The sequence below is a fragment of the Sarcophilus harrisii genome, chromosome 6 (assembly GCF_902635505.1).
Source record: "Sarcophilus harrisii chromosome 6, mSarHar1.11, whole genome shotgun sequence".
NCBI classification, from domain to species: domain Eukaryota; kingdom Metazoa; phylum Chordata; class Mammalia; order Dasyuromorphia; family Dasyuridae; genus Sarcophilus; species Sarcophilus harrisii.
In genome coordinates this window covers 119,455,523-119,469,961 of record NC_045431.1, presented here as the reverse complement: position 1 = coordinate 119,469,961, position 14,439 = coordinate 119,455,523, and positions in this window count along the sequence as shown.

Genomic DNA, 14,439 nt, shown 5'->3' with positions numbered 1-14,439 from the left:
AGACCTTCAACACAATTTCCTTTCACTCCTTCATTGTTCTCATGTGAAAATACAGTTTACCACAAGCATTAATTTTCTGTGACTATAATATTCTGTGGCAAGCTGACTTTCACTATGTTTTATTTTTTATTGCTAAAAGCAGCAATCTGACTATTTACTAATCTTCTTCAGTGACTTTTCCAACATAAAATTATAATCAATTCTTCCTATGCTAGCTGCCCCACACAGAAGCATTGAAGAAGGGCAAGTGTTCCTTTTATTTTTAAAGGAAAGAATGTAAATAATTGGTTTTAAGTCCTAGCAAAATTCCAGAATATATTGTTAATAGAGTGGTTAGTGAACATGTAGAAAAATGGAAGTGATTATCAGGAAGAACCAGTATGACTACATTAAGAACAGTTCATGTTTTGTTAGCCTCATTTCCTTCTTTAAAAAAAAAAAAAAAGTTGCTAGACTTTTAGATTAGAAAAATTCTGTGACTATAATTTGCCTTTATTTTAGCAAAGCATCTGATAGTTTATTATCCTATTCTTGTGGACCAGATGGAAAGATGAAAATTAAATGTTAGCATAGTTCAGTGGATTCAGAACCAGTTTAATGGCTAGATCCAAAATTGTTGTTCAGTCTTATCATGTCCAACTCTTTGTGACCCCATTTGGGATTTTCTTGGTAAAAATATTGGAAAAGTTTGCCATTTCCTTCTCCAGCTCATTTTACAGATAAAGAAACTGAGATAAACACAGTTAAATGATTTGCCCTGAGTCATACCTATTTTATAAACTTCAGGTCTTCCTGACTCCAGATTATGCCACCTGCATAATCTGCTGACTAGGTACAGGTCAGTATAAATGACTTTGAAGGTACTATCTAACTTTATAGGTCTATTTATCATGCCTAGACTTCTGCCAGAGTAAGAAAGAAAGGTGTTTTCTCATGTAAATAGCAGTGCTTCATTCTTCCTGACAGTCCTGAGAATCCTAATTCTTTCCCTCTAAATATATGGTTCATATACTATATTTATATTATATAGAGATATGAATATAGACATATAATATTTATACTGTCACACTTTATATACTCCATATGTATGTATATTCATACATTCACATAAATACATTAGCATTCATACTTTTGTGGACTACTTAGACCAAACTTATGGTTTCATTGGTGTAGGGAGAAACTTTCTCTACCAACACAAATGTATGCTTATTAGGCTGTCCCTCAAATTCAAGAATTGACTTCAATTGACAACATTGCTACATATGTGAAAGATCATATGATATTGACCATGTATAACTCTACAGATCCATAGTTTTACATTTCATTGCTTACAGAAGATTATTTGAGTTGAAAAACAAAAACAAAACAAAACAGAAATGTGAGGTGAAAGCTTCACAAGCAATTGCTGCATGTTTGGAAATAGCAAATCCCAGTTCACCTGCAAATAAAACTCTGTTATTACTCAGTTACCTCTTTTGTAAATGGTCAAATAGTCTTCAATTTGCATTCTTTTATGAGTAAAATTTACCAATAAAATATTTCCTTATATAAGTAACTACCCCCACTGCCTAAAAAACAAATATGTTTAAATTTAATTTTGTTCAGGATGTTTCTGGGGAATGCTTGAAAAAAATGTACTATAGGAATGCAATGAGATATTTTGTGCTATAAGAAGTGAGAAAATAGATAATTTCTAAGAGGCATGGGAAAATTTGTATGAATTGATGCGGTAAGTGAAGTAGAACAATTTATACTATAACATCAATATTATAAAAATGAACAATTTTGAAAGACTAAAGATCTCTTATCAATTCAATGATTAACTATGATTCCAGAAAAAGAAAAATAACATTTTATTATATGACATTATTCACTTATGAAGACACAGATCTTTAATATACAGAATGAGAAATGAGCTTTTGGATGTGAACAATGGTAATTTGTTTTATCTGGCTATGTTTATGTGATACATAGGAATATCTGTGATCTTCCTTCCTTTAGTCCTTTCTACTCTTTCTTCCTTCCTTCATCTCTTCTTTTTCCCCTCCCTTCTTTCCTTCCCCCTTTCCTTTTTCCTTCCTTCCATTCTTTCTTTCTTTTCTTCTTCCTTTCTCCCTGTTTATTCCCTTCCTTCTTTCCCTCCCTTCCTTCCTCCCTTCAATTTTTCTTTTCCTTTTTCCTTTCTTCTCTTCTTTCCTTCCTTCCTTTTTTCTTTCCTTTCTTCCTTTATCAATGCTTTCTTTCCTTCTTTCCTTCTTTCTTTCCTTTTTTTTCTTTCCTCCTTTCCTTTCTTCCTTCCTTCCTTCCTTCCTTCCTTCCTTCCTTCCTTCCTTCCTTCCTTCCTTCCTTCCTTCCTTCCTTCTTTCTTCCTTCTTCCTTCCTTCTTTCCTTCCTTCCTTCTTTTCTTCCTTCCTTCCTTCCTTCCTTCCTTCCTTCCTTCCTTCCTTCCTTCCTTTCTTTCTTTCTTTCTCCCTACCCTCAGGATATACAAAAAATTTTTTTTCTTAAAATAATAGAGCATATTTTTACATTTCTCTCATTAAAACCTTAATCTTAAAATTTTAAGTGTATCTTAAGAAAGAGAAAAAATTTTTCATTTTAAAGAAAAAAAAGTTAAAATGAAATAAAAATTTTTAATGTTTATCTTCTTTACCATCATTTCTGAATGTATACTTCTGTCTGTTTTATTATATATGATATATTAGTATAATAATATAGAAATATAATTTATGAATAAGTAAATATACATAAATTGCAGGTGCATGCTTTTTTTTTTTTTTTTTTTTACTGATGGAGTACAAAATCAAAAATGTTTGAAAACTACTGTTTTAAAGGTTTGGAAGAATACAATAAGTGAACAGGTAAAGGCCAGACAATCAGACAAATGGAACAGTGAACAATTTGAAAAGGAATTTATAACTTTATTTAAAAAATTATCAACTTTCTTCTCCCCTACAAACCCACGAGAAAAAAAAAGAAAGAAGAAAGAAAGAAAGAAAGAAAAAAGAAAGAAAGAAAGAAAGAAAGAAAGAAAGAAAGGAAGGGAAGGAAGGAAGGAAGGAAGGAAGGAAGGAAGGAAAGAAGGAAGGAAGTGTTAGTTTTAATGTCCTGACCAGTTCTTTTTAATGTCCTTTGGAAAACCCAAAGTTTCCTAAATTGTCCTTTAAATTTTCAGTTAACTTCCTTAACCTTTTTAAGGTTATTAAATTTCCAAAAATTCTTTAAAATATTTGAGAAAAGCTTTGATAATCAATTTTTAATTTTTAATAAATTAATAACAAATTGTTCGAATCTCATCCTCCTCCAATGTTTCCAGGGCCCTTATAGGGAAAAGGAAAAGGAAGGAAAAAAGGAAGGGAAAGGGAAAGAAGAAAGGAAGGGAAGAAAGGAAAAAAAAAAAAAAAGAAAGGAAAGAAGAAAGGAAGGAAGGAAAGGAAGGAAGGAAGAAAGGAAGAAAGGAAGAAAGGAAGAAAGGAAGAAAAGGAAGGAAGGAAGGAAGGAAGGAAGGAAGGAAGGAAGGAAGGAAGGAAGGAAGGAAGTGATCATGAAATGTGATTTTTGGGGTCCCCGACGATTAGGCTTCTGTTCTAATGGGTCAGTGATCCTAGGTCTTCTGGCTTTGGAATCTGTCTCAGGAAACTGAGCACACCAATTTATCTGATTCTGATCACTCCTGAGCCAGATAGTTTCTGGCCTTAGGAAACTCCCACATATCAAACTCCTGAGGCAATAATGAATAAGACCATTCCTCAATACATTACTGACTGACAATCTTGTCAGTAACAATCTGAAAAACTGAGAACCACTCCTTCCAGAGACCACACCTTTCTATATGCTATAGAGTTAGCATATTTATGGTAGAAGTTGGATAAAATGATCCTAATTGGTTCTGTTTCTTTACTGCATTTTCTTAGAATTCAGTCTGCTCATCTGGAACCATGCTCAAAAAGTTACCAAACTGTGCATACCCTTTGATCCAGCAGTGTTACTACTGGGGTTATATCCCAAAGAGATTTTAAAGAAGGGAAAAAGACCTGTATGTGCACGAATGTTTGTGGTGGCCCTCTTTGTAATGGCCAGAATTGAAACTGATGCCCACAATTGAGAATGGCGAATAAATTGTTAAGGAAAGGAATATTATTGTTCTGTAAGAAATGACCAACAGGATGATTTCAGAAAGGCCTGGAGAGACTTACATGAACTAATGCTGAGTGAAATGAGGAGGACCAGAAGATCATTATATATTTAAACAACACCATATGATGATCAATTCTGATGGACGTGACCCTCTTCAGCAATGAGATGAACCAAATCAGTTCCAATAGAGCAGTAATGAACTGAACCAGCTACACTCAGCGAAAGAACTCTGGGAGATGACTATGAACCACTACATAGAATTCCCAATCCCTCTATTTTTGTCTGCCTGCATTTTTTATTTCCCTCACAGGCTAATTGTACACTATTTCAAAGTCTGATTCTTTTGGTACACCAAAATAACTGTTTGGACATGTATACTTATATTGTATTTAATTTATACTTTAACATATTTAACCTGTCTTGGTCAACCTGCCATCTGGGGGAGAGGGTGGGGAAAAGGAGAGGAAAAACTGGAGCAAAAGGTTTGACAATTGTCAATGCTGTAAAATTATCCATGTATATATCTTGTAAATAAAAAAAAAACTATAATTAAAAAAAAAAAAAGAATTCAGTCTGCTCAGTAATGGCATCACATTGCTTTTAATAAACTTTGCCCCTTGTCTAGGAGATGGGTTCAAGGCTGCAAATTTTTTTGAGATACCTTGTGACAATAGTCTGGGGTCCCCTTTCTTAACCTCAACAGGGTTATATATGCTAAGGGGAGAGAGAATTTTTCCAATGGCACCAGTGTAAGTGGTGGTGGGGTTATAATTGCTTTACTTCTCTGAAGGGCAAGTATCAGTTTAGAAGGGGAGGTAGAGATTTTGGAAGGAAGGGGATTGAGTGGAAGGTTATTTCAGGATAATGAACGAAGAGTAAATATGGCTATGTTGGAGATGAGGCCCAGGACTGACTATTTCAGGGAAGACGGGATGTTGATTACATACTACTTTGAGGAAGGCCAAAGCTCCTTGGGCTAAATAGGGTTTGAGAGGATGAGGAATTTAGAATGACTTCAGGGTTATGAACCCTGAAGGTGGTCCTTCAGACAGAAAAAAAATTTAGTTCAGAAGAGAAAATTATGTGTTTTGTTTTAGCTATATTAAGCTTGAGATGTTAATAGAACATCTCAAGTTGATGTTGATGTTACTGGATTGAATGTGTAGATTTGGGAGTCATCTGCATTGAGAGCTAGTGGTGTTGAGGTTGGGAAAGGAACCCCAAAAGTTTAGGGTTGCAGATTGGTGTCATGAAGTATCTCAAAAGAATTTGCAGGCTTCAACCCATTTCCTGGTCAAGGGGCAAAGTTTGTTGTTATTGTAACGCCATTATAAGCAGTAATTCCAAGACTAAATTTCAACAGAATTTTAGTAAAGAAACAGGAGTAAGGAGACAATTTATCTAGTTCTTCATGTTATAGATATACTAATTTTATAGAGTTAGGACCAAGAAGTGTTCTCTGCAATTTGGTTCTCACTGACCAACAGATTATCACTATTGTCTCAGGAGTTTAGTCTGTGGGACTAAACTGAGACCAGAAGCTCTCTGACAGTCAGCAAAGAACTGAAGGGCGTTCTATTCAGAATTAGACAGATTGTTATTCTTAGATTGGCTGTGGGAATTCCCTGCAGACTCCAAAGCCAGAAGATTGGGAATCATTGACTTAGGTAGAACAGAAGCCCCATAAGGTTATTGCTGTCTCCCCTAGAAGCTATAGTACATCAGTGGATTCAAGAAGAGACAAAAGTTACAGAGGTGAAAAAAGGATTCATTCTAAAGCCTTGTGGAATACCTACAATTACCATATATGTGTAATTAATGATTCAAAAAGGGAAATTGAAGAGTGATCAGATAGGTCAAGAACCAAGAAAGAGAAATGTGGTGAAAACTAGAAAGAAGGGTATCCAAAGTAAAAGAGTGTGATCAATAATGTCAAGTATTACAAAGCTCCAGAAGGAAGAGGTTTGAGAAAAGACCATTATATTTAGCAATTAAAAAATCAGTTTCAATTTAATGATGAGGTTGGAAGCCAATGTACAAAAGTTTAAGAAATGAATTTGATATAAAATGATATAAATTGAGACCTTTGGGGGGGATGGGTTGGAGAGGTCGTGGTGTGAACTGTGTCCCTTTTAATCCATGGAGGAAAGATGATTGAGGTCTTAAACTCTCCTCTAGGAGGGGCATATCCTTCTGTCCATAAGGGAAACTCCCAAAATAAGTAATCTATTTTCAAATGCAAATTTTGGCCTGGAGCATTGTCACCACTAAGTGACTCAAACTCCCAGTTAAGTAATTTCATTCAATTTTGAATTGAATTGAAGCCCCAGGCCTCAGACTGGCTAATAAAAGACAACTCTGAAGCCTGAATCTTTGCAGAAATCCTAACAGGATCTTGCCCGCTGCTGAAGATATTTTCTTCTCAGTGTTATATTTCTAACAGGACCTTGCCCACTAAGAAGGCTGTCATCCTAGCAAGTTGTTTTCTTAGTGTAAATAAATCCCATTCTTTGCCACAAACCTCATGCCTGTATTCATTGGGGTTTGCAAATTTCCTTTGCAAAGCCTGTCACTGGCCAAGGGGACCTCATTGCTGTTAGGGGATATCTTATCCTCAATTCTCACACCTCATCAAATGCAAGTACAGGAAATGAAGCACTTGAATGCAGACAGTGGGAATTTGCCTATGGAAGAGAGAAATGTAATAGTGATTCTTGATGGATTGATACTGAGAGAAATTGTTTTTAAAATTAATAACCAATTATTAAATTAGGATTGAGATTGTTTTCTATTTTCTTTCCTTATTTATTTCCGTATTCAGGGACTAGCCCTTGTCAGTCTCAGAAGGACAGGAAGGATGATGAGATTGGCCTAATCCTCTTTAAACTCAGTCTTGGAGAGGATACCACTTAACCAGGAGAGTTTACTTCTCATTAAAGTGTAAATGGAATTTAAACTACATGAGTTCCAGCCCTAAAAACAATTGGCAAATGACTATGAAACACCTTCCCTCTTCCCCTTTCCCCACTTGTTCAACTTGAATGGTCTGAGTGGAGATGGATTCTTTGGTGCATAGCTAGAGGCATCTGAGTTTCAAATTAGAGGAACTGAGGACTTTCACCCACTTCCTCGTCCACTTTATCATTAATTGTTAATCAATGATGGTAGATCTCTGCCAGTCAGGGGCACCCACTCTTTTACAAAAGTATTTAAGCATTTGATAATCTCTATGGTTCTATCTTTGGTTACTGAGATTACTGACCACCAATTTATTATTTGCTAGACTAATTAATAAATTGATTTTTAATTATTAAAAAGTCTGTCTCTTAGACTTTTCATTTATCTCAGGTCAAGTGAAAGTTTTTAAGGTTGAAGATAATTTGAAAGTGTTCACAAGCAGGAGTAAAAGAAGCAATAGAGAGAAAAATTAAAAATTAGAGAATAAGAAGGATGATTATAGATCTATTTGGGACGAAGAGACCTACCCAAATAGACTACTCAGAGATCACTCATAAAAAGTGGAGTTATTTATTAGAATCTCAAGAAGCAGACCCCATCCTGGTCTGTGAGCCGGATTTCACAGCAGGAGAGAGCCACTCCCTTGACAATGCTCACAGCTTTTATACATTTCAGACAAAGAACCCCCCAAATCCCACCCTCTATATAGTGTGATTAGTCACATAAGTCTCTATTCCCCTATTTGGTCAGTAGAATGTAGTAGAGGTATCGCTTCCTCACCAGTATCCATTTTTTGGACAATGGAATGTAGTCCAGGCCTTATCTAAAATCACATGCTTCTGGAGAAGTGGAAACTGAGACCTTTAAGGCTTCAATTAATTTAGCTAACAGTTTCTGATCCATATGTGCTTGATCTGTAAGCACACAGAACTAATCTGCTGAAGGTGATAGGATAGAATTGGATAAATACATGATTGTTGCATTTTCTGATTTTCATCTATGTTCATTCCCTCTCTTCCCCCATAAAAATCCCAAGTTCTTTGTGGCCAAAGATTATATCCCATGTATTAAAATACATTCAGGTGGGTAGTTGTACAGAATAAATACATGATAAATTGCATTTCTGATTTTCAATCTATAGTTTCATTCTCTCTTCCAATGCAAAATTCCCTGTAAGTTCATTGACAAGATTATATCCCATGTATTAAAATACATTCAGGTGGGTAGTTGTACAGAATAAATTCACAGACTCAAATCATCTCTAAAGTCAAGGGACAAAGTTTCATTATAATGCTTAGCAAATGGGCAAAATTCCCTGGTGGAACTTTCAATTGACAAGGAACAAGAAGTGGACTGTTTTTTGCAGAATGGACCCTAGAGCATATTGATGTAGCTAAAATACCTCTGTTGGTATCAGTAAATTAATCTATGGTGGTCTAAGTCTATACTCTTTACCTATCCTACATCCTTCTGAAATTATTCTTCTCTTCCATCCTTATGTGAACTCATTTACCCCAGATTAGCTAATCTAATGTATCAAGTCTTATTGTTTTGTCTTCCTCAAATTCTCCTTTCTAATCATTTCCTCACTTTGAATTAGTAAAATAGCCTTCTGTTGGGTTTTCCTACTTCAACTCTCTCTGTGGTCTAATCCATACTCCACTCAGATACTAAAACGATTTTCCCATATCTGAATATGTAATTCTATTCTTCCTTCCTGCTCCTTACATGAGTGAACTCTGTATGACCCGAGTGAATTCTGTAAAATTATGTAAAATCACAGAAACTATGTTGCCTTTGATCTATACCTCCAAATGATCTCAGAGCATGATAGATAAGCTGTGCCATTCAAGAGCAGATCAAGCTCCTATTGATCATGTCAGGAAGTCACAATCCCAGGCAAGATTTCATATTCAATTGAAAAATATCAAAGTTCCCCTAGACTTACACATAAAATGGGTCTTCCAAAAATGATTATTTGCAGATCTATCTCCCCATTGAGAAAGACATGCTTGCTAAGAGAATACCTCTTGGCTGTTTTTTGTTGTTGTTGTTGTTGTTTGTTTTGTTTTTGTTTTTGTTTTTTTAATAAAGCTTTCTTTTGCCATAGCCTCTGAGAGTTAGCAAATTTTTTCGCTTTGAACTGGTGAACTTGTGTCTCCAAGCAAAAGGTACCTCTCTCATTCATTCCCACCTCATCATCTCCACCTCATCATCTGGTGGCCCATACAAAGATTCTCCAGCTGAGTGAGATAAGCCCTTTTCCTCTAACCCTTTCTATAGTGAGGGCAGCTCACATTCCCTGGACACTGTGGGCTGTCTGGGGCGCTGGGCCCAAGCAGAGTCTTCTGTCCGAGGATGTTTGGTCAGAAAACTCCTGTGACATGACAAGAAGCCCCCTTACTGGGGAGAGCTTTTGTCATATCTTTGTCTGTAGGGACGCTATAGAGAATGACAGGCAATAGAATTGGGAAAGCTTGAGGCTTCTGGCAAATGGGGCAGCTTCATTCCTCCATTCTTAAGGATTCTCCTGTAAGCTCTCTCTTAAAATATAGAGACAAATTCAGCTTGAAAGACCTAAAAACAAAAAAGCTCATTTATTTTTGCAACACTGTCTGGCTTCAATATAAGTTAGAAACTGGAAGACATGGCCAATGAATGGCTCAATCAATCAATTTCAGTACCATCAAAGAGTTGGACTTATTTTTCAGGAGACAAAGTGGACTGAAGTTCCCTATATTCAGGCTTTCATGGGTCTGTCTCTGGACCCTAAATTAAGATTAAATTGCACAATGTTGCTTGTTATGCAATGTAATGCAGGGGAACTGGAAATAAAAACCTACCCTCTCTTTTCCTTTCACTCCTTTCACTGTATACAAAGCCAATGCCTAAAACACTGCTCCCACCCCTCAGAGGATACAAAAGCTGGGATTTGCGGGAAATGTTCTGTAGTACTTAAAGAAAGGCACTGAGATGCTAATTCCCTTGGTTGGATACTTAGAGCATGAAAGCTTTCTCTCCAATCTGACAGCCACAATCAACCAGTTTGCCAAAGAAACTACACATTCTCTCAGGGAGATCCAAGAGTTCCTGGACTCTCTTGCTAACATAGTCTTAGATAACTGAATGGCTTTAGATTATCTCCTGGCACCTAGAGGTCTGGTCAACGCCTCTTGCTGCATATATATTAACAATTCAAAGAAGGTCGAGATTCACACTGAGAGAATCTGACAGAAGGCTGGCTGGATGAAAGACATCCATGAGCAATTTCTCACGCCTCCTCAGTCTTCCTCTGGGTGGAATTCCTGGATATGGTCCCTATATATGAGCCTATACTAATAGCAAATTTTCAACTTTTCCTGCGACCTGGAGATCATGACACAAGAAGGTCAGCACTGATGCGAGTGTGGTCCCTTTAAGATTCCTTTCTTTCTGATTCCCAACCCCTCCTAGTTGCTGCATTATCAATCCAGGACCTTTTGATTCACAAATCCTGGTCCTTTTCAATTCCAATAGAAGATATGGGCCTGTCCCAGCCCCACCCATATCTGAGCCAACTTGGGACTCCACCTACAAGTCCCTTTAGCTAAATCTCTATAAAAGAGCCAAGCTGGGACACTCTCTTTGCAGAGGTTCCAAACATGCCAGCCTTATACCTGGCATGCCAGGGATCTCTGTCCACTGGAATCCTGTTTCTGGTGCCCTCTTATCTCTACCTTCCCCTATTTCCTTATACTTTAACCTTACTTCCAAACCCCATAATAAACCTCTTTCATCAATATAGCTTTTTGGGCCTATAAATTATTTTATAGGGAACTCTTGTGCTGCTACTAGACTTCATTTAACTCCGTATCCTTGAGCCGAATCCAAAGGGGTTGACTTCCTGTACCCTAGTACTGCCACTAGACCTCAATTAAACCTTAATTTCATTTAAGTAACCCATATCTAGAACTCATCAAGCACAATGGCTCTTTCAGCTAGGTAGTTAGGCTAATACTGTTATGCCAAAGTTCCCTTTTAATGGGGTGACCAGTTCCTCCAATTGTCCTATTTCGTAATTCTGCCTTAGGTTATAATCGTCCCCTCTTAATGTTTGAGATAAAGGTTTTATAGACATTCCTTAATGTTTGACAAGATAAAGGTTTATCCATTTCAGATGTCATTAGAATATCAGTAATGTCATGTTCTTGTTATTCCATAAAAAGCTTGCTGCCCCATACTCGGGGCTAGACTCTGAGATGGTAGTGTCTAGCCCTGGGATCAACATGGATCCATTGGTCCCAGTATTTCCCTCCATTTAATAAATTATTGAATTGGTCTCTAATCTCTGTCTTGCTCAGTTTCTTTGGCATTATAATACCTGTCTTCTCCCACACTTTCCTTCAAAGTCTCCCAAACACTGAGCTAGCTTTGGCAATGTATGCATCAAGCTCATCTAAGTGAATATCCTTGGCAAGCACACTACCAAGCTAGTGAACTTATCCTTGGTATCCAAAAGGTCTTCATTTGCTGTAACTGATGGTTCCACATATGGCTGGTGGAGAGCCTGGGTTTTCTCAATGCAGAGATTTAATCCATACTTTGCTGCATTGAGTGCACAATAATCTATAAACAAAAAATCATGCACCAACACTTTCTCCACTTCAGTTTTGGTTTGTTGGTGTAGAAGCAATCTGTCTCCATCGCAAGGAAAAGGGAAATCCTTGGCCTTTGTTTCTATCCCAATTGTTGTGAGATCTCCTGAAAAGGATTCACAAAGGAGAACGATCAGAATATTGTTCAAATGAGCTAAAATGAGTATATTGAATATTCAAGAGATTCCTGACCAATCAACAAATAATTACTTGCTATCTTTTCATATATCCCCCTTCACTTGGGCATGATAGGAGTTCAAAACTTTCAAACCAACCAAATCTTTAGGATTACTAAATTAACTTAAATGGGAGTTTCAATCCCATGGTGGCCCCAATTTAGTCTCACAAAGAAAAGATCCCATTTTTTGTAAACCACATGATCTCTGGAGAAAGAAACCTGGCCGTGGAGTACAGCCAACCTTCACTCAATCTTTAGAACACTGTCTCCATCTTGTGAGGCAGCTTTCACATTTCACTTCATTCAGTTAGATAGATCATCCCCCATTTCACTGACAATATAATAGGATCCCTTACTATTTTCACCTTTTGTTTGTTTTATTCTTTCTCAAGGTTTTTACCTTTTGTTTGGATTTTCCTTTCACAATATGAATAATATGGAAGTATGTTTAAAATGATTGTACATGTATAACTTATATCAGATAATTTACTGTCTTGGGGATACAGGACAGAAGAGGGATTGTAATGAGGATTCTGTGTCTCCCTGATTTTTGTGAGGAGTGGGCCACCTGGCCTGGGGAAATTCCTGAAAATGATCCCTACCCACCTGAATATCCCTTGGGAAAGCTATCTGATTCTCATCGGAATCACCCACTCCCAATTGATCTGTTAATCATTTTGGTCTGAGAAACAATTACCACCCTTTATTGAATTGAAAATTAGTCCCTCATATTCATCTGGAGATCACTTCTTAGTCCCAGGCCATAAAAAGCTAATATAATCAAAAGGAGTACCCCAAACCTATGCTAAAATTCCTTTCTAGATTTGGTCCACTGGGAAGTTGTTTCTCAGTGTAAACTCATCTTTTCCAAAATCTACCTTTGCTAAATTACTTCTGGAAGAGCCCATTGAGAAGTTGTTTCTCAGTGTAATAAACCCATTTGGGGGCAAAAACCTCACCTGCATTCAGGACTATAAATTCTTTCACAAACACCTGTGATACTGGCCTGGGGATCTCTTACACCTCAATAGAGGAAAGGAGAAAAAAATTTGGAATTCAAAATCTTACTAAAATGACTGTTGAAAATTATCTTTACATGTAATTGGAAAAATACTATTAAGTATTATATATAAACATAAATAAAACATATGTATATATAAATATATACATTATATATGTGTGTGCATATATGTAGGTATATATGTGTATACATGTTTACATATGTGTACATATATATATGTTTACCTCAGTTATTCTGCCCCAATCCCCAGGTTGCAACACCACCCTCCCCTCTTAATCATCAATATGTTAGATAAGGATAAAGACCTATCTTAGACATCATGACCCCAGAACTCCCCTACTTATCAAAATGTTTGGTGTCTCCCCCCATTCTGTCATTGTTCTATACCACTGTTCTTGATCCCATTTTATCAGAATATCTGGTGCCTCCCCGACCCTGTCAGGTGTTCCTGCTCTCAGTGCTCTGACTCTGCCCCTGTCTCAGTCTACCCCCTGGTAGCTTGGAGCCACGTGTATATATACTTTATGGGAAGCACACATTAGCTGCTGGATGCTTTGGACATCAGCCCTGGGGGCAGCATGTCCCTGATACAATCTCTCCCTCTCAAATAAATTATAGAGATTAAAAAATCTCTGTCTTGCTTCAGTTTCTCACTGGGTAGTCTACAAAATGGAGGTGTCCACCATCGGGCTTGGCTGCAACTGAAAATTGTTCTCTTTCCCGGGAGACTCTGGAAAAAAATCCATAAGGACAGCCTCTCTAGGTCAAGAACCCCGATCCTTAATTACCCGGAGGCCCAAGGTGGAGAGCCAAAGGTCTCTAATCTCAAATCCTGCTCTCATATTTCACTGGGAAGCCTCTAAAATGTAATACTGGAGAAACTGAGGCAAGATAGAGATTAGAGAGATTTTAATAATTTATTTGAAAGGGAGAGTTTGTGCTGAGGACATGTGGCCAGAAGATCTTGATCCTTATGAAACATGCTGATGATTAAGAGGGAAGGGTGGTATTGCATCTTGGGGACTGAGGCAGAATAACTGAGGTAGGATAATTCAAGGAGACTGTGGCATAACAATATTAGATTTAAAAAAATTTAAGGCCAAGAGAGAATTGGAACAACATTCCTCATTACCAGATCCATCTTTCTTTCTATTCCATTGCCTAGAAATAGATAAAATGGATAATAATTTAATTTGTTCTCAAGTCAAAGAGGGCAAGCCTAACTTTATTAGTTTTCTTTTCGATGTTCCATTGACATTCTTAATCCTATTCTTGGTTATTTTTTAAATTGCATTTAACATAGTAATTATCAACAAAATGATAAGCCAGGTATATGTAAAATAGGTAAAATTATGACTTTGGAAGAATACTAAATTTTTGTAAGATGGCAAGTCTTCATATATTTTTTTTTTTTTGGTCTATTATATTTAGTCTATTATGCAAAGACAAACCTCATTAAATTTGAAAAAGCTTATTACCAGACTGATCCTGAGAGGCCACAACAACTCTTA